At 34.3% G+C, this 22,502-nt stretch overlaps 1 long non-coding RNA gene across 1 annotated transcript in view; it reads right to left on the reverse strand.

Annotated features, from left to right (window-relative positions):
- Positions 1-22,502, reverse strand: part of LOC139039615 (uncharacterized) — a 416,973-nt gene that overhangs the window by 285,526 nt on the left and 108,945 nt on the right. The window contains exon 2 of the long non-coding RNA XR_011492949.1: positions 3,991-4,069. This is a non-coding gene — a long non-coding RNA (uncharacterized lncRNA). The remainder of the gene's footprint in view (positions 1-3,990; positions 4,070-22,502) is intronic.

Here is a 22,502-nt window from a genome sequence, read left to right on the forward strand (position 1 = left end):
AAGGGAACCCTCTTACACTGTTGGTGGGAATGCAAACTAGTACAGCCGCTATGGAGAACAGTGTGGAGATTTCTTAAAAAACTGGAAATAGAACTGCCATATGACTCAGCAATACCACTCCTCGGCATACACAACGAGGAAACCAGATCTGAAAGAGACACGTGCACCCCAATGTTCATCACATCACTGTTTATAATAGCCAGGACATGGAAGCAACCTAGATGTCCATCAGTAGACGAATGGATGAGGAAGCTGTGATACATATACACCATGGAATATTACTCAGCCATTAAAAAGAATTCATTTGAATCAGTTCTAATGAGATGGATGAAACTGGAGCCCATTATACAGAGTGAAGTAAGCCAGAAAGATAAAGACCATTACAGTATACTGACACATATATATGGAATTTAGAAAGATGGTAATGATAACCCTATATGCAAAACAGAAAAAGAGACACAGATGTACAGAACAGACTTGTGGACTCTGGGAGAAGGCGAGGGTGGGATGTTTCAAGAGAACAGCATTGAAACATGTATATTATCTAGGGTGAAACAGATCACCAGCCCAGGCTGGATGCATGAGACAAGTGCTCGGACCTGGTGCACTGGGAAGACCCAGAGGGATCGGGTGGAAAGGGAGGTGGGAGGGGGGAATTGGGATGGGGAATACATGTAAATCCATGGCTAATTCATGTCAATGTATGACAAAAACCACTACAATATTATAAAGTAATTAGCCTCCAACTAATAAAAATAAATGAAAAAAAAAAAAAAGCAGACATTACTTTGCCAACAAAGGTCCATCTAGTCAAGACTATGATTTTTCCAGTGGTCAGGTATGGATGTGAGAATTGGACTGTGAAGAAATTGATGATTTTGAACTGTGGTGTTAGAGAAGACTCTTGAGAGCCCCTTGGACTGCAAGGAGATCCAACCAGTCCATCCTAATGGAGATCAGTCCTGGGTGTTCATTGGAAGGACTGATGCTGTAGCTGAAACACCAATATTTTGGCCACCTCATGCTAAGAGTTGACCCATTGGAAAAGACCCTGATGCTGGGGGGATTGGGCGCAGGAGGAGAAGGGGACGACAGAGGATGAGATGCCTGGATGGCATCACCAACTTGATGGACATGAGTCTGAGTAAACTCTGGGAGTTGGTGATGGACAGGGAGGCCCAGAGTGCTGCAATTCACGAGGTCGCAGGGTCAGACATGACTGAGCGACTGAACTGACCTGAACTGAACAACATCAAAGTCCTAGTATTATTGAAATATTGAATGAGTTAATACATGAGAAATCCTTAGACGACAGTCTGGTATATAAAAAGTAGTTAATAAGTACTAGATACCACTATATAGTAATTAATAAGTATTGAGTTTTCACTATGAATTTGGTAGTAAAGCAGACTTCTGTATGCATGACCTTCTTAACCTTATAACTAATTTATTAGGTAATGAAATTTATTAGATGAGGAAATCCAGCATAGAAAAGTTTCTCACTGATTATCAGTGACAATTAATATTCCAAAATGTTTTGTAGATACACAATTTCTCACTTATATCTGAGATCTTTTGCACATTAATCTCTTGTGAATTTAATCCCTAGGGAAGTAATACATTTTAGGAGATCAGTTGTTAAACTACTTCATATACTTGCAAAGTTGAACATCAAACTTTCAAAAGTGATGACTGACCTTACAAGGTGTTTTCTTCTTATGAGAATTTATTAGACCCGAGATAACAGAGCTCCATTGTGTCACTTTATAAATTTAAGGTTAATTTTCTGTCTGCTTTTTTTTTAATGGAGTAATTATGAAATCAAATTCAGAACTTGTAGCTTGATTTTAATATTTAGAAGGCACATCTATATATTTTATTTTCTTATCAAATCACCTGAAAATATTTATGAAAAACTCATGAGCTATTAAATTCAGTTTAACATTTGTGTTCAATTTTCATGTGACATGATTATAAGTACTATGACACAGAAGGTGGGGTACAGAATTTTTCTGGATCTTGTAATACAGATGAAAGACTAGAATACATTGCTGACCTGTTTATACCCCCATTTTCCTGCTCTTCCTTAAACATGAGAGAATACACTAATGGATATGTGGATGGAGGGTAAGGGGAAAAGGAAACTAGTTATTTTATTTCTTTTGATCTCTCTCTCTCTCTCTCTTATCTTCATCATTATTATTGCTATCATTACTATCTTAGCCTGTCTGCCTTCTGAGAGGATATATATTTACCTGGCTTTAATGTATGCAATAAATTTAGTGGAGCAGGTCCTACTCTCTGAGGAAGGGTTCAGGAGATCTAGAATTATCCACAATACTCTGTAACTGGTTAGATAAATCCATTTTCTTCCAAGATAAATTATCAATGAGCTATCTTGGTCATGCATCTAAGTCAAAGTTCTCAGTCACCTTTTTTAGTAATAAAGGTATGAATGAATTAAGGATGAATGACCTCTTAAGGCGTTCTGAATTTTGGAAGAAGCATAATATTAATTGTCTCCTAAGATTTTCAAAACATATGACAATCACAATGATATTCATGTGATCCCTATAAAGGCAGAGAAAAAGAAAAATAGTAGACTCTAGTTGTAAAGTCAAACATGTTTCAATATTTCTGTTCCACGGCACTAAGAGTATACTGATTATTTTGAGCATCTTTCAACTTATCTGTCTCACCTATTTTCCCCTGGACATTTCACCACTGGAGGAGGGGAATACATATTTAGAAGATGCTTGCCTACAAATTTAGTAGGGACTCTCCATACATGAAAATTAAATCACTGAAATACTATGCAGAAAATTGTTAAAATGCATGTTATGCAAACAAAAATTGTTATAATATGGTAGAAAACACACAGAAAAATCAAAGCAATCACTTTCAATAATATTGCAAGAACAATCAGAGGGAGTGCATTTGTACTGAACTTACAAGAGGAGAAAGGATAACACAATAGGTTGTTTCTGGCTTTCATTTCTGTAAGTATTTGGACTCATGGAAGCATTATTAAGTTCCCTAGAGATATGTTTGCACATAAATTAATTTGCATAAAAACCCACTCCATTCCATCACAGAAAAGCACAAAAGATTTTTCATATTCTGTATTTACCAGGGTCAGTAACTTGGTTTCTAGGTAAAAGTTTCCAATATAACCAGAAAATTAGAGGAAATAGGTCAAAGAATGAAAGAAGTAGAAAGATGAAAACGGACTATTTTGAAATATTGTCATAAAGTCTATACATATTCAGTTACCTTCTGAAGGGTGAACTCCTCACCTGGCAGATCTAATTACTGCTAATTATTAATAGATAAAAGACTGTAAATGCTTCTGAGGGTTCCTACAAGCAGGCTCAAAGGTTGTTTGCCAGAATACCTGTGACCAACACTACCTGGAGCTCAGAAAGATCAGAATGGCAGAATCCCTTTATTGAAGGGAACTCCTAAGATTGGAAAGACTTCAAATATAGTTATGAAATTTTAACAGATAGTTTTACATGTGGATATTAGTAGTATTAATATTAAAAGGTTTTAAGAAATACCAAGATCCTAAATGTTTGTTCACAAAAAGACTAGAGCAAAGAAAGATAAAAGGGCGGAAAAAATCATTTTGGTTCTTATTCTATAAACTAGTGATATATGACCAGCATTCTATTAGCGATTTGGTTTTATAGTGGCTCAAAGATCTTCCTTTGAAATATTTACATATGTAATATGCATGTGAAGAATAGAGTCATACTAAATTGACTTAAGATGGGTAAGGTAAATAGATAAATAGATCTCTTTTTAAAAACATTTGATAATAAAATATTAACAGAACAAAAAAAAAAAAATTCAAAGAACTTTCAAAAGAATGAGAACTTACCCGGCATAGATGTGTTAGCAATGACCTTGTGTTTGAATACTGAGAAGTAATGCTAGCAGTAAACATTTGAGTGCATATATGTTAATACTTAGTTCCCTTTCACTTACCTTTCTTTGTCTTAGTAAAATTGCAGGCTGGTTTCCCTTTACTCACTGGTTCCTTTCTCCCTCAGAACATGATTGGTATCTGTAATTTGATATTAATAAATGAAATTACAAAAGTCATTTAGCTACAATCAGCATTTATTATGATCAGACATTACTTTGCAAACAAAGGTCCATCTGGTCAAGGCTATGGTTTATCCAGTAGTCATATATGGATGTGAGAGCTGGACTATAAACAAAGCTGAGCGCCGAAGAACTGATGCTTTTGAAATGTGGTGTTGGAGAAGACTCTTGAGAGTCCCTTGGACTGCAATGAGATCCAACCAGTCCACCCTAAAAGAAATCAGTCCTGAACATTTGTTGGAAAGACTGATGTTGAAGCTAAAACTCTAATACTCTGGCCACCTGATGTGAAGAACTGACTCATTTGAAAAGACCCTGATGCTGGGAAAGATTGAAGGCAGGAGGAGAAGGGGACGACAGAGGATGAGATGGTTGGATGCATCACCGACTCGACGGATATGAGTTTGAGTCAGCTCTGGGAGTTGGTGATGGACAGGGAAGCCTGGTGTGCTGCAGTCAGTGGAGTCACAAAGTCGGACACGACTGAGTGACTGAACAGAACTGATGATCAACACTGACTCAGTATGAGGTGTCATCCTTAAAGTTTTCAACAAATTTTAAGGTTTAAAAAACTGCCTGTGTGGCCTAAACTGAAAATTCAATTTTGACTGTCTGTATGAAAAAATTACTGCTTTTTCCCTTTCTGGCCTCTTTAGAAATATTTGATATGGTTTTCCTCACTGTTTAAAAAATTATAATTGCTGGATGTCAACACTGGAAGGCATCTGTGGTTCTTGCTGGCATGAAAGAATTTGATTTTTTTTTTTTCATTTAAAAAGTACAATGTCACATCCCCAGGAGAAAACTACAGGAAATAGCCTACCCTTAGTTTTCTATTGATTTTTTTTTCTGATATATTAATGAAATACATATAAAATATTACAGTAAATGTTGTACATATTATTCTTTCACAGGCAAAGTATGCATTAATTAACTCTTTTCTCCTTGTTCCTAAGGCAACAATTGTATCAAATAAACAGATCTGAAATATTTCATATTTCAATTATATTAATTATAATTCAGTATATCATATTAAAATAATTTTAACTTTAATAAGGCAATTTTGCACTGGTACAAGCTTAAGGGGCAAAATGAACAATTCAGCAAAAAACTAATTACTTCTAATTTTCTAAGCCAATTACTGAAGTTGCGTTTGATTTTTAAAAATGTAGTCAAGCTTTCTAAATTTTCCAACCATAATTTCTCCTCTATTCTTTTCCCAAATATGCCATCAGCCTTACACCTACAACACATGTTTGGTAGTTATTTTTTTTCCTTTTTAAATTTGTCTTCTTCAAAACTATTTTTCATTGCCTCCTGAAGTCTTCAGATCCTATATACCAAGTTTAGGGAAATATTTCTCATGCAGTCTTAATTCACATAGGATCAATATCACTACATAGGCTTATAGAGCTACTTATAGGTGAATATTCTAGGTAGTTATTCTTAGATATTATATCTCACATAAAATATGCCAAAGAATTATTCAGTTCACAAAAATGACCATATGTAACACTATTTTCACATTCAATCTCCTTTAGAAAAGAGGACTGAGGTTTGCAAATCTATAATTTTCCCTTCTCCTTCCCAGGGTCTACCTTAAAATATAGTCCTCTGACCATATGAAGAGATCATTTGAAGAGACTCATATTCTTCCTATAACGAATGTACCCTACTATTTTTTAAAACATAGGTATTTGAGATTTTTAATGACATCAATGACCCACATAATTTTTACCTGTAAAGATCTCATATATATTTTTTAGAATTTTATCCAACAGGGACTTCAGCAAAATAATATGCAAAATATACTTTGACTTGTTGGAAACAATACTGAATCATAAAAATAAAGGTAACTTGGCTACTAATGAAAAAAAGGCATTTAATGTCTTGTGGATTTAATTTTAGTTAATTTATTAAGTTACAGACAATGTATATTTTAGCGACTTGAAATCTACCCATAGTTATTGGAGTGACCTTCTGGAATTTATTTAATAAATACTAGAAACATTTTATTTACTCATAATATGAGAAGTTTGGACTAGATAATTTCTATGACACTTTCTAGATTTAAAATTTTATGCCTATAAAAATTCAGCAAAAATATGAATCCTGCATTATTATTTCCTTACTCTATTTTTTCTGTTTTTCCTGTAGCTTATTTATTATTATGTTATTGTAAGATAAAGGTATTAATTGAAGTATGATTTTGAATACATTTTATCTTGCAAAGCACTATTTGACCTAAATGTTTACATTTAATTTTACAGTTTAGGCTTCCAAAGTGGCTTTAGTTTTCTTGTGTGTGTGTGTGTGTGTTTGTGTGTGTGTGTGTAAGGAAGATTATCATTGAGAGAGGATCATCAATCTACATATTTTACCCACCAGTGACATATTTAACTGTGGGATTCATTATCTAAAGGGTGCTGTGTACATTGCTTGTATAAATCTCCCATTTCACCTTAATCTACTACATTTGACCTTGACTTCAATAGTTCTGCTTTAAACCAAACTATTTGATTTAAATGAGTAAGTATGAATGTCTTAACCAATAAGGCTAACAATATTTTCACAGTTAAAAACAAATGAATAAATAGTCAAAGGAGGAAAAATATTGTTTTATAAATTTTCCTAATCCTTTTTGGTTTTCTATATTCTTCACACTCTGAAGATTATTGAAAGCTGGCATTAATTGGTGGCAATTGGTTGTATTTATCTGGAAGTAGCTTAGTGCATGTGGAACTGAATGAGATCATGTGAAGAGCAAGTTATAATTGCAATTTTCAGATCTAAATATGTTAAATAAAAGCCTAACAAGAAACAAGGAGTTTTCCAAAGCAGTCATTCCAAAGGGAAAAAAAGGTTTTATATCAATTTGCTATCCTTATAAGAGGTAATCTCCATGCAAGCATAATGAGGCAGATTGGTGTGAAGAATTAGAAAGCTATCTCAAAGTCTTAGAGTACATTTACTCACAGAACTTCTGTCTATCCAAATCACTAAGCAAGAGGTATATTGGAGCATGAATAGTTACAAATTATTGATAAGAAACTTTCTTCCAAAATTACCTAGAACCATTATAAAAAGCCATTTGGTTTTGATCTTGGATATATAAGTCATTAAATGTTTAATACAATACTTTAAGTTTCTCAGTCTCTATTGCTTTATCCATTAAAAGAGGTCTCTAACAAGCTTTTAGAAATTCTCCAAAAATTCCTTCATAGTATTTCTTTCTTTCAAATGATCAGGGATGATGAAAAGAGCCTAAATATTAAAAATAAAAATAAATAATAAAGTAAACAGAAGCAGAAGATATTAAGAAGAGGTGGCAAGACTACACAGAAAAACTATACAAAAAAGATCTTCAGACCCAGACAACCACGATGGTGTGATCACCCACCTAGAGTCAGATATCCTGGAATGCAATGTCAAGTGGGCCTTAGGAAGCATCACTTTGAACAAACCTAGTAGAGGTGATGAAATTCCAGTTAAGCTAGATTATGCTGTTAAAATACTCCACTCAACATGCAAGCAAAATTGGAAAACTCAGCAGCTTTCACAACACTGGAAAACGTCAGTTTTCATTCCAATCCCAAAGAAAGGCAATGAATGTTCAATGCAATGGCAATGCAAAGGCCTTTTGCAAAGGCAATGCAAAGAATGTTCAAACTATCACACAATTGCACTCATCTGACAAGCTAGCAAAGTAATGCTCAAAATTCTCCAAGCCAGGCTTCAATTGAACCATGAACCTCCAGATATTCAAGCTGGATTAAGAAAGGGCAGAGGAACCAGAGATCAAATTGCTAACATCCACTGGATCATCAAAAAAACAAGAGAGTTCCAAAAAAACATCTACTTTTGCTTTATTGACTATACCAAAGTCTTTGACTGTGTGGATCACAACAAACTGGAAAATTCTGAAAGAGATGGGAATACTAGACCACCTTACCTGCCTTCTGAGAAATCTGTATGCAGGTCAAGGTGCAACAGTTAGAACTGGACATAGAACAATAGACTGGTTCCAAATCAGGAAAGGAGTACTTCAAGGCTGTATATTGTCATTCTGCATATTTAATTTACATGCAGAGTATGTCATGCAAAATGTAGGCTGGATGAAGCACAAGCTGGAATCAAGATTGCCAGGAGATATATCAACAACCTCAGATATGTAGATGACACTACTCTTATGGCAGAAAGCGAAGAAGAACTAAAGAACCTCTTGATGAAAGTGAAAGAGGAGAGTTAAAGAGCTGGCTTAAAACTCAACATTCAGAAAAGTAAGATCATGGCATCTGGTCCCATCACTTCATGGAAAATAGATGGGGAAACAATGGAAACAGTGACAGATTTATTTTCTTGGGCTCCAAGATCACTGCAGATGGTGACTGCAGCCATGCAATTAAAAGACACTTGCTGCTTGGAAGAAAAGCTATGATCAACCTAGACAGCATATTAAAAAGCAGAGACAATACTTTGCTGACAAAGGTCCGTCCAGTCAAAGCTATGGTTTTTCCAGTAGTCATGTATGGATGTGAGAGTTGGACTATAAAGAAAGCTGAGCACCGAAGAATTGATGTTTTTGAATTGTGGTATAGGAGAAGCCTCTTGAGAATCCCTTGGACTGCAAGGAGATCAAACCAGTCAATCCTAAAGAAAACTAGTCCTTAATATTCATTGGAAGGACTTGATGCTGAAGCTGAAACTGCAGTACTTTGGCCACCTGATGCAAAGAACTGACTCATTGGAAAAGACCCCGATGATGGGAAAGATTGAAGGCAGGAGGAGATGGGGACGACAGAGGATGAGATTGTTGGATGGCATCACTGACTCAATGGACATGAGTCTGAGTAAACTCCGGGAGTTGGTGATGGACAGGGAAGCCTGGCATGCTGCAGTACATGGGGTCGCAAAGAGTCAGACATGACTGAGTGACTGAACTGAATAAAGTTAATAAATAAATAACATGTGCTAGTAGGTGAAAGAGAATCAAAGATTTCACTTAATATGGTGTAAAAGAAAAGAAGGCAAAGTAATCTTCAGATGACACCACACTGATAGCAGAAAGCAAAGAGGAATTAAAGAGCCTCTTGATGTGGGTGAAAGATAAGAGTGGAAAAAAGCTAGCTTAAAATGCAACATTCAAAAAACTAAGATCAGTCCCATCTTCTCACGTCAAATAGTTGGGGGAAAATGGAAACAGTGACAGATTTTGTTTTCTTGGGCTCCAAAATCAATGTGGTTGGTGACTGTAGCCATGAAATTAAAGGACACTTGCTGCTTGGAAGAAATGCTATGACAAGCCTAGACAAAGTGTTAAAAAGCAGAATCATCACTTTGTTGACAAAGGTCCATATAGTCAAAGCTATGGTTTTTCTAGTAGTCACATACAAATATGAGAGTTGGACCATAAAGAAGGCTGAGCACTGAAGAACTGATCCTATCAAATTGTGGGGCTGGAGAAGACTCTTGAGAGTTGCTTGGATAGCAAGGAGATTAAACCAGTAAATTCTAAAGGAAATCCACCCTGAACATCCATTGGAAAGACTGATGCTGAAGCTCCAATACTTTGGCCACCTGATGTGAAGAGCTGACTCACTGGAACAGACCCAGACACTGGGGAAAATGAGGGCAGGAGAAGAAGGGGGCGACAGAGGATGAGGTGGTTGGATGGCATCATTGACTCAATGGACTTGAGTTTGAGCAAACTCCAGGAGATAGTGAAGGACAGGGAAGCCAGCAGTGGAGATAGAGAAATGTGTCAAGTGGAGGAAAAACAAATTCAAAACTTCACTTCTCTAGGGACACATAGGAGATTTAAGTGTTGGGGGAAAGTAGAACATGGAGAACCTTCAGGCTTTGTATGTTTAAGGCAAGTGGCTCAACGTGTAACAATTGTTAGACACTTTGGCAATCTGCTTATGTTTTCTTTCTCAGAAGTGATCATAAGACTGAGAATATTAGAACAAAATTATGTTGTAGAAAATTAAAGACCAAAGTTAAAGAGAAAACTGTAATAAAAGAACCTATGCATCTTAGTCAAGGAAAATAATTTGCCCAGAGTCTAAGAAAAACCACAAAGCCAATAGCTATGGCATGTTACCATTCTGAGAAATCATGAAGGCAGTACAAAGGTGGGATACGGGTAAATAATCATCCTCTTTTTGAAACAAGGAAAATATGTTCTCCAGTTCACAGGCAAGTGATCATGACAGTAAATTAACATTAATAAACAAAGCAAAAAACTTCTATTGTGAATGTTATAGAAGGAAAAAACTAAGCTCTATACTTTGCCTTGTCTCCCTAAAATCAATTATATAAAGAATATTTGTTGATTTTATACTTTTAATGCTTATACAAATGAAGTTAAAATATTAGACATTTAACAACTTCCACATACCTGTAAGTGGTAACTTCTGATCTAGAATCTACTTCTCCTGACTCCAAATTCCATCATCTTTCTACAACATCCCTCCTGACCTTGGAATATTAAGTCTGTAACATTGGAGCTGCAAAGAACTTATGATGTTTCATTTTCTAAAAATATATTGTAGACCATGAATGAGTTGCATATTGCTATATAACATCCCAGCACAAAAATTAATGCTTTAGAATGATGAGCATTTATTATTTAGTGATTATTTGGATCTACAATTTAGGTTGGGCTCAACTGTTCAACAGTTTCAGTCTCAGCTGGGGCTCCCTCTTAAATCTGTAGTCCTCAACATGTCAGCAGAGAGCTCTGCTTCTTGTGTTTGCTGGTTCGTGGCTGGGAAATCAGTGGTGAACTGGACAAACAGTTTATAATCCTTGTCATCCAGTTACCAAGACTTGGCTTCTTCATGTTTCTGCTTAGATGAGTTTTCAAGAGAGAAGAGGAATCATCAATGATCTGTTTAGACCAGGCTCAGCACTGCAAAATGTTCCTTGTAATTCTTTTGGCCAAAACATGTCTCAAGTTTAGGCAGTTTTATTCATCTCCTCTTCACTCTGCAAGGGAGAGATTCCTCCCAAGGTGAAGGGAAGTGAAAGTCATTCAGTCGTGTCCAACTCTTTGCAACCCCATGGACTTGTAGAGTTCATGGAATTCTCCAGGCCAGAATACTGAAATGGGTAGCCTTTCCCTTCTCCAGGAGATCTTCCCAGCCCAGGGATAGAACCCAGGTCTCCCACATTGCAGGCGGATTCTTTATCAGTTGAGCTACATGGAAAGCACAAGAATACTGGAGTGGGTAGCCTATTCCTTCTCCATCAGATCTTCTTGACCTGGGAATCAAACCTGGGTCTCCTCCCCAAGGTTATTGCCAAATACACAACACCTGAGACTGGACAGATGTGTTTGACAGTAATGTTAGTCACGCATACTCACATCCTGGGGGAAGAAAAGACCATGTCACATGGGTCCACACAGTAGTTGCACTTGGGAATAGAGGACAGGAACAGGGATTATGGGAGGACACATCTGTAGTATTAGAAGGAGAAGTATCCTGATTCCCACGAGAAGATGATTGGCTTGCTTGAATAATTTTGCAGACTGGTAGCAACACGAAACCCATTAGGTTGAACACTGAAGTGAATCTGGTCTGGCCAATAGCGGAAGTAGTTGGGTATAAAGCCTTTCCCATTGGGTAAAAGGCATATCTGGGGAAGGCAGGGGAACTCTTGGTTAGGCCTTTGAGTCTCTGTGTGGTGTAAAGATGTCAAGGCAGCATTCATACTGCATATTATTTTCAAGCCTTATACCACACAGCCCAGACTGAATGGAGAGAGAACTAATTCTCTCTTTAGTGACTGTGCACCCTGCTGACTGAGCTAAGCTGCAGCCATGCACTCCAGAGTTCCTTTTGCTGTGTGGATCTGGGCCAAGCTGGCCTCTAGAGAAATGTATATGAGACTTGGAGGTGGAAGTAAAGCAGCCGCCGTATTACTGTGTAGAATGTGGGTGTGAGGCAGATGCTATTGTAGCTCATGCATGGTGTTGCAGACTGGCTAGCATGCCTTGCTTTCTGAGCCAGGTTTGAAGCCACAGCAGGTCCTGCAGCTCCTCCACTTTCCAGACATCTTTGTCAAAAGGTATGATGACTTTCAGTTTACTCAACTTGCGACCTAACAATCTAGCCTGCTCAGTTTCATGGATGCTGGCAGAAGACACAAATCCGCAGGTCAGAATCAAAGGACTTTATGACTCACAGCACAAAAGGCAACAGGGACTTCATGTTTGTGCTTATTCTCTTGTCCTGCAAAGCCACAGGGACCATGTCGAATGGCCCGACACGATAATGTACATCAGAATTTAGGAATTCTGAGCTGAGGAAAGGCTAATCTTTCAAAGGTGAAATACACAAATATTCCCAAAGTCTGCAACTAAGGAAGGCAGTATCTTTATTGTATTGGTCAGTGACAAGTATGCCTTTTTCCCTGGGGAAAGGATCTATCTTCAAAATCATTAGCTACACAAAGATCCTTGATGCTTAGCTCCATAATGAAGGGTCCAATTTCTCCCATAGGTTACCTGTATCACTGATATTGACACTAGAAGGGGTGAGAGGATAGCGTCACACTTGTAGGTTCCTGACTTTCTCAGCACAAGTCTATCTTGCTAGTTGCCTGGCACCAGGTGCAGAAGCAGGAGGTATTCATACATCATTTAACCAGCTCCTACAGTTGCCTCCAACCATTTTTCAAAAGAAATCTCTTATTTCATGGAAGTCCTACTGTGACCACTTCTTTCATCAAATATAATATTTTAACAGGAGGATTTACGAAGTCATAGCAAACGTGTGGCTGCAGGGAGAGGTTGAGAAGTGTATCACAGACTATTAAAATGATTAACTTGTTCTTTGTAACTTTATGTACTGGCATTAGGTCTTTAGGTTTACAGGGAGACTTATTCCAGCTCAATAAATGTGAAGCATGTATAAAAGCCATAACCATCTAAAGATAAATCTTGATCTCAGAAACTTGCAAGTTCCCTTGAACTTGAAACTCTCCAAGTTTAATTTAGAATAGCATTTGGCAAGGATATCACAGAAAGGAATGAAGCATTTGCTATGTCACATATGTCTCTCTAAATATCAAGTACCAAAGGAGATACACAGGAGGAATCAGTGTAAGGGAAACGGTAAATAAGCATCAGTTTAAGTTCAAGAAATAAGCAGAAATGATGTCAGGTTGAAACCCATGGCTCTAGGATGAGGGATTGGAGGTAATGGCAAAAAAAAATGGAGCCTTGAAATATGAAGAATCAGCAAAGGAGGAGGAAACAAATGACAGAATGTGCTAAAATAAAGAAGCAAATGCCCACAGAATTTATTTTTAATGCAAAAAATTATAAAAACAAGGTTAACAACTACCCATAAATCTACCGCCAGAATGTTTTTCCCTCAGACATTTTGCTATGAATGTTAATATATTTCTTACATATTTAATATAAAACGTTCCTGTCCTGCTTTTTATTGGCACACTATACATATATGTTATATATATCCATGTAAAAAATCTTAAATTCAATTTGAGTGGCCATTATAAATTCATTCATGACATATGATAATTGAAGATACTGTGGGATATTTTCATGTTTTACTTCATTGGTTATAAAATTAATACACTATATGACATAAAAGATGATAAATATAATATAAAAGTAGCATATTCAATTTTATATGTATTTTAATTATTTCTTTTACTTGGTGCTTCAAAGTATGTCAACTATTTAAGAATTCTTCATGCCCATAATTAACATGCTTTTCATATAGATTGTACTTCTTAATAATCTTATAAAAGGTTTATTATCTTACTACAAGCTCCTCTACAACTTGTGTTTAAATTTTAATATTTGTTAATGATAGGGAAATATTATACCTTGAGAATTTCAATTTTGGTAATTTGTGAGAATGATTTTTCATGTTTGTTTAGCAATTATGTTTCTTTTTAATAACATATGTGTGTGAGGTTTATTTATCAGACAGACATTATGTTTTTAGATAACACTATTTATAGGCAAAAGAAATTTGTGAAATCTTGTAAAATATTTTTGCATGTTCATATTCATTCTGTTTTGCCTGTACTTTTTCTCAAATTTATTTACACTGTTACATAATCTTAAACTGCAAAAGTCTGCTTTTATCTTGGAAAGTTAAATGTTTGCCTATATACTAATAATTTCAAAATTACAGAAATTTTGTTCATTCTTTAAAGAACTATTTATTGCACTTGGAATACAGTTTGGAATTGAGACAATTGTTACCAAATATAATTATATATACTATCCAGCAACTAATGTATGAAGTCAATTTTATCATGTAACAATTACATATTTCTAGTTCTATTCAGTGATGCAGTGATAAACGTTTTAAAAATAGCAGTCAGTTTTCATGATGTCAATTACTGGCACCGTGGGCTATTTCAAACTACCAACATGATGTCTCTGAAAGCAGAGTTGATAAGAGATGTGCAAAATTGGCTCTCATGGATTTTAATTAGGAGCCTCCAGCACACTCTGGTTCTATATTTGGGTTATATTTTCCCCACTTACCCAAATTGTCTGCTCTTCTACCATTTGCATTCATTTTAATGTTTGCAAAGATGTTAGCCTTAATCACCTTTTTCAAAAAATATCTTAAGTACCCTATCATTTTTTAGAAAATTTAAAATTATTTTAAAAACCTCCATTGGTATTACATCTAATCTGTAAATTATCTTTGAGGAAATGACATACTTACAATAGTTAAAAACTTTCATTAAGAAAAAGAAGTGTGTGTTATAAAAGAAATGTGTTATATGTTGCAGAACATTTTTTCCTGTTCCTCATTTTTTCTACTTATATTCATTACTGATTTTAAGGAACATTTACATTTTGTTATGTGTGCATTTACTTATTTATGCTATTATGGAAGAATGGGGGTCTTTTATTTATCTATATATAACTGATTTTTGCTAAATGATTATTTGTGTTATTACATTAGTGCAATACTTCAAATCTGTGTTACTGAACTCAGACTGTTCTTGAGTTGGTTTGGTTGATACTCTGAGGCGTCCCATATAGAGAGGATGGTGCCTCTCTATAGATTCTTAAGAATCTATAGATCTGTGATCGCACAGATTAGGTCTGAATTATCTGGCTTTGTAATATACTAGCTGTATGTTACCTAAGAATCTAAAATCTATGATCGCACAGATCAGGTCTGAATTATCTGGCTTTGTAATAAACTAGCTGTATGTTACCTAAGACTCTAAGATCTGTGATTGCACAGATCAGGTCTGAATTATCTAGCTTTGTAATAAACTAGCTGTATACTACCTTGGATCCATACTTACTGTCTTGCTCTATTAATTTTATCATTCATAATCTGGCCTGATGATGTCACCTATATAAAATTTTTGTTTAGAGGGTGAAATTCGCTATTAAAACACTTAGGCTAGTATAAGTGCAGTGTAAGACCTCAAAAATTTAACTATGTATATTTCACATCTTTTGCTCTATGTTGTTACATAGGTAATTCCTTGTATGTAATAATCTAGTAAGAATAACAATCAGCATTTCTCCTTTAATCAAATATTTATTCCAGAGATGGTTTTCATTCCTTTCTTTCCCATTTTATTACAATTATGTGTTTTATTTTATGTGTTTTTTTTTTTTGTATGCTGGGAAAAGGAAATAAAGCAGTAACGCAAAATTCTATATTCAGTGCATTTATATTTAACAGGTTATAAGTATATAGACTTAAATATATCATAATTCACTCTGTATCTCTTAACTTCTTAATTTCAAGTGTAAGTTTTCCTTCATATTACTGTATATAACATTTACGACAGGTTATGTCAATCATGACTTGACTGTCTTATACATCTTAAGAAATCCAGCTCATTAATAACTGTCTGCTAGTCTCCATTCTCACTATTGTTCTAACTTCTTGAATTATAAACAGAGTTTGGCATTTTCTTTTTTATTAAAAAATTTGTGCTTTGCTTTTATATCATTTTAGTGGCATTCCATTTGTCTTGATGTGTTTTTTTTTAACTTCCATTGCTTTTTTGAATCTCTAATTGCACATTTGATATTTTCATGTTTTACTAGTCATTTAGAAGAGAAGTTTCCATTCAGCCAGGCTTTTAATTATTAATTTCCATTTTATGGCCTTATTATTTCAAGAATATAGTCTGTTACATTTTCTGACTATAATCTTTTAAAAATGTTTTCAATTTATTTTTAAATAGGTGATATTTAATATACCTCGAATTTTAAAAGTCTAAAAATATGATAAAGTGAAACATTTCTCTAACACCTCTAATTCCCAATTATTAGATCCTCTCCCCAGCTAACCACTATTATCTATGTCTTCTATATCTTCCAGAATATTTTCCAGATTCTTTACCAGCTTAGCCACCAGGGAAGCACATATTTTATACATGTACCAGTATGTTTGTGTATATATTTTTCTTTTTTATTTTACAAATGGCACCAACGATCTGAATATTACTTCTTTCACTAAATGTTTCTTAGGAAATATTCCATATTGATAAATAAGGAATTCCCACAGTGTTTTTGTTTCTGACTGCACTGGCAATGTATGGACGCCTCATAATGTAGCCAATTATTTTCAAATGCATATTTACATCCTTCCCAATCTTTTGCAATTGCTAGCAATACTTTGGTCATTAACTGTATATATACATCATTTCCCACATGTGTAAGTAAATCTGTAGGATAATTCCTTGACATAAATTGCTGGCCAAAGTATATCTGTAATTAAAATTTGATAGATATTCCCTATTGACCTGCATATATGTATAGCAATTCACATATCTAAGTGTAGTAATGATAACTCTAACTTTTTCAGAAATTTTCCAGTAAGAATCATTGTTAGACTTTTGCCTTTGACCACCTGCTGGTGAAAAGGTGTATCTATCTATGTGTTTGTGTGTGTGTGTACACATAAAGTTTCATCTTGCCTTTCTCATATTATGAGAAATAAAACATCTTTTCATATCCTTTTTATGAACTGTCTGTCTTCCAATTCTCTATTTTGTTTTCAGTCATTTTCACAATTGCCTTCTATGTTTGCATCTGTGAGTAAACTTAACATAATTATTTGATGAACTGGAAATACAATGTCTAAAAAATTTCTAAATTAATATTATTTTTAAATATTGGCTTAATTTAAAATTTATTGCTTTTTTAAGACATGAAAAGTAGATCCAACTTTCCTTTTTCACAATATGGCTTCCAGGTTCCAGTGAAATTTGCTCAATAATTCATATTTTGCCCATGAACTTGTATTAGTCTATATAATAGACTAATTTGTATTTGGAAATGTATTATTATTTTTCTCCTGCGTTTCACTGATTAAGCTTCTTCAGTAACTAATAAAATATCAATTGAAAGTTAATTTAATACCCAATAGGATAAATTTCTCCTTGTTGATTTTTATCAAAATTCTCTTGGACATATTTACTAGTTTATTGCTTACCTTACATCATCCTGACTAAACAATGTCCTGTTTCCTGTGGGAATATTTTCTGGATTGCCTTAAATTTACAGATTATTTTAGGGAGAACTGACAAATTTAATTCTTCCCAAAGTAAAGAATATTATTACATTTGATCAAGATACATTAATGTATCTTACAAAGTTTTAAAGTTATTTTTATACAAATACTTTATCATCCTTAATCTTAGCCACAGGCATTTCCTCTTTTTGTTATTATTGTAAATGGGTTAGTCCTTTCATTATGTATTTTCAATGGTTTTTGCTTGCATAATATTAAAGTTATGAATTATTTATTCCCTTTCATCCATACATCTTCATGATTCCTTTTACTGTTTTTACAAGTTTTCTCTTAGATCTCAGACGGTATGTCAATTATACAGTCAGATCATCTGAATAAAGTGGTGATTTACTACCTGTGTTTCAATTACTTCTTTTCTTTTTCCCACTAAGAGTTCAAACCACTGTTTACTGATAGTCAAATTAAGACACAACTATTATTCAAACATTTTTTATTGTGTCTGTTCCTATAAATAACATTTTTGCCTGATGTTACCCTGAGGTTGAGATAGATGGTTTAGAATGATATGGAAACCTTCAAGTATGGCTACTATGTAATACTGTTTCCTCTACAAATAGAATAAGCATAGAATTTTATCAAAAGCATTTTTATTTATACTGTTTGTTTTTTCTTTTTGGATATGTTGCATTATGAGTTCTTAGCAAACAGTCTTGGCAGTCCTATAATTAACCTCATTTGTTTATGTTATATGGAATAACCTGCCTAATAATAGCTTGTGAAGCATTTTTCATTGATATTTATAAGTAATTTTGATGTTAAGGTACATTGTGTGTGTGTGTGTGTGTGTGTGTGTGTGTGTGTGTGTGTAGTTCTCTTGAGTGTAAATACCAATATAATGACCATCCCATAAAAATTATTTGGTCATTTTCTTTCTTTGTTATGTTCTGTAATATCTTAAATAGCATGAAAATCTTCCAGTCATTTCACTTTGTCTTGAAATTACCCTACAAAAGTGACTGATTCTAAATCTTTCCTTTTTTTTTTTTGTTAGGGGCCAGGGTGTGTGTGGGATTTTTTATGACAAGTCTGAAGGTAAACAAGTCAGCCTGACAAACTATCTGGATGGAATATCAAATCTTTATTTACCCACAGCAGTAACAACAGCAGGCATAAGTTCATAGTAAAGGGCCCCTGCACTCAGGTTTCCACAAGGCAACATGATAGAAGAAACATGATGTTTACATCTGTATGAATAGTAAAAATATAGAGACTGCTGGGTTGTCTGTTGATCTTCCCTCTGAAAACAGAGATAGATGACAGAGACACACACAGGGAGAAGGAAAGAGGGAGGAAGAGAAAGAGAAAGATGAAAATCGCTCAGTCAGTCGTGTCCCACTCTGAGACCCCATACTGGAGTGGGTAGCCTTTCCCTTCCCCAGGGGATCTTCCCAAGCCAGGGATCGAATCCAGATCTTCCTCATTGCAGGCAGATTCTTTACCAACTGAGCTATCAGGGAAGCCCAATGGAGACATTATATTTTACTCTGGAAGGCAACAAATCTGAACTTAGGGAAGGAGGGGAGTTTTTCATCTTGAATATAAGCAGCTGCATCCACAGAGATTTAAAAAAAAAGGTTTATATTACTCTTTGAGTGGAAGCAGATGTTTCCTCAAAGATGAGACAAGCATCTCTGGGTCTGTCACCTTAGAGTAGGAGTAACTGGCCTTGGGGAAAGGGATACAGTATCTTTCTTTCTAGCACATTAATTTCTGTTTCTCAGAAAGCCAGAAAACCTAAAGAGGTTTGCTTTCTAACATTTAGAAAAAACATTTTTTCTATGTTTTTTGGTTTAAGTTCTCTAACGCATTTAGCATGACTTCTAGTAAGTTGTATTTCTCTAGAAAATTATGAACTTCACTTGTGTTTTTTACTGTATTGGTACAGATTGACCAAATTATTTGTGACTGCTTCAGTTTTCCCTGTTTCTATGACTATTTCACTTTTATAGCTTATTTAAATATTAATATTTTCTTTTATCTTGATCAAATTGAATGTATTTTTATATGACTAGTTTTCTAAGTAACTTCTCCTATACTAAATACTTCTTTCCTTCTTTATTTTTCTCTTCATTTTGTTCATTTATTTCATATAAACACTTAGGTCTATGAATTTCTTCATATACTGCTTTACCTGTATGAAACACAATTTTTAAATATTTGCTTGAGGTTTCTGTTTTAACTTAAGGGTAACTTATTAACAGAGAACAGTATCAAGAAGAAACAAAAAGTGATTGATAATCCAACTATTCACTTGTATTTATTTTTAAATAAAAGTTGAAAACATAAATTTTTTCAAAGCTATGTAAAATATATCTAAACTATATATTCATTTAATATTTATTTTAATATATATTATATTCCATTATACACATTTTAAAGTGCATATCCTATTTTGCACCATTAGAATTTCTATGGCTTGGTAAGTCTGATGGTACAAAATATATGTGCTGATCTTAGCTGCTCAGTCGTGTCTAACTCTTTGAGACCCCATGGATTGTAGCCCACCAGGGTACTCTGCTCATGGGGATTCTCCAGGCAAGAACACTGGAGTGGGTTGCCATGTGCTCCTCCAGGGGATCTTCCCAACCCAGGAATCGAACCCAGGTCTCCCACATTGCCAGCAGACTCTTTACTAGCTGAGAAACCAGGGAAGAATGAAGTATTTGAGGAAGAGCCTTTACTTTCTAATTTCCATTTTGAAAACTGTATCGTTTCATATTTTGATGTTAATTTCTAGTGCTATTGAGCAAAATTAGATGAACTTTTTTATATAGTTGTAGAATTTAATAAAATATGACAAATTATTGTAAAAAATTCCATGACTCCTTGAAAAATGGTCGGTTCTCTTTTTTTCAGAGTAAATATCTAATATGATATTAGATTTAATTTATGCTTGTTTTTCTTCCTCTTGAAAGAGAAGAGTGGGCATGTATGGTTTTCTTTTCTTAGAACCCTTTATTTTCCCATCTTATTTCTTCTTTTTCACTATCTTCTCTCAAAGAAGTACCAAAATTTCTCTGCACATCCGATTCTCCCTAAGAAACTTTGGAAGCTGTTAATCTTGTTACACACAGCTCGTTTCTTCTTTTAGTCAGAGCTGTGAGCTCCCAAAACCTGATCCATAGTTAGCAATTGGTCATGCATTTTCACTTTCTATTTTCCAGGTGAGATTTTACAGTGCTTCTTCTCAGTTTGCTCCTCCTCTTTACTGTCACAGAATATCCTGTCTTTACTTTTTGTTTGTGGCAGTGAGCTCTATTGGAGTCTTATTTTTCTACTTACAGATAACTTTGAGAATATAATGTTCTCTGTCTCCTAGAAAGGAGGAGGTATGGGAGATCTGGTTGTGTGATTTCATTTGCTGACTTTGTTTTTATGGCTTTGTTTGAAAAGATGTAGGAGGGATTCATTATTAGACTATTATGTACAGGTTAATATTTTCAGTATACTTTATTTTTAAGTATATTGTCTTACGTAGGAGAGTAGCCATTTACTCTGTGCAGAAAAAGGGAAGAGTAGGAAAAATAAGCCTCCATTTCACAATTCATCTTTTCTCCCTATGTTTTTGGTGTATGCTTTGTTTTGCTTTGCTTTGTTTTATTATTTCATTGTCAAGTTTATAATTCACAATCTGTTCTTTAATTAAACTCTCACAGTTTTTCAGCATTATTTCTGTATAAAAAAATGATTCTCTGTTTTATGCTTGCCCTTTTCCAATTGCTTTCTTTGTTGAATATATGATTTTCTTTATTTTCTTGGGTTTCTATCATTTATATTCAAATTTTTCTTTTGGGTGCTGTAAGTTTCTGCATACTTGAAAATATCTTATTTCAAAAATAAAATATGAAAAATTACCGGGTACTATGTAAATTTACAAAAAGTTTACTATAAAGTTCCCTGTCACCTTCTAGTTTTAAATATTGGTATAGAGACATTTAAGACAGAATGACATTTTTCCCATAGTGATGATTTTATTTCTTCACCTAATTGCCCATAGATTATTTTTCCCATTGAATTTCAGTATTTTAAAGATTATTCTTTAAAGATTGGGAGATGATAATTTTCTCTCAATTTATTTCTTGAGTGTATGCCTTTAAAATATTTACACTAAGATCTCTACACCTAGAAGTTGTTATTCTATTATATATGTTTGTTTTTTGTGTTTGTAGGGGTATTTTTCTCTTCTTAAGATTCCCAAGTATGTTAGAGTTCCTTGGTCTCCATTTAATATCTATCACCTTTCAAAGCATTTTAATGTTTTTGTTAATTTTCTATTTTCTTTTGTGTGATTTCACCATACTTATTTTATTCTTACCTGATTCAATTGTATTTTCTTCTGAATCTACTTTTATTATTTTCATGATATCTAGCATCTCTTATTGTTTTATTTCAATTTTTTTTAACTTTTACCTATTATCAATTTTTTTTCTTTAAAACTTTCATTCCTCCTGTGTATCACTCCTTGAGCTCATTTTATGGTGTCATTCTGTTTGTCCATTCGGTTGTCCTGTCATTCTGAAACTATAGAGCAAGATTTATTTAATCTCAGGGGATTCTTTAGGCAATTCCTCTTGTGATTTTGTTTACCTATCTTTCGCATAATGTCTTTCCATTTTTTTTTAAGTTTACATGCTCCAGTTCCATTATGATTTACTTAAGATTAGTATTCTTTGAAAAGCATCAACTCAACAGGGAAAGTGATTAAAAGAGAGAACTACAGGAATTTTAAATTTTATATTTTTGATATTAACTTTCTCCCCAGATGATTATTGCCCTGGAAAGAGTTCTATTGTTAGGTTCTAATAATTAGCAAGTTACTGTGCT

Source organism: Odocoileus virginianus, chromosome 19 (genome assembly GCF_023699985.2).
Source record: "Odocoileus virginianus isolate 20LAN1187 ecotype Illinois chromosome 19, Ovbor_1.2, whole genome shotgun sequence".
Taxonomy (NCBI): domain Eukaryota; kingdom Metazoa; phylum Chordata; class Mammalia; order Artiodactyla; family Cervidae; genus Odocoileus; species Odocoileus virginianus.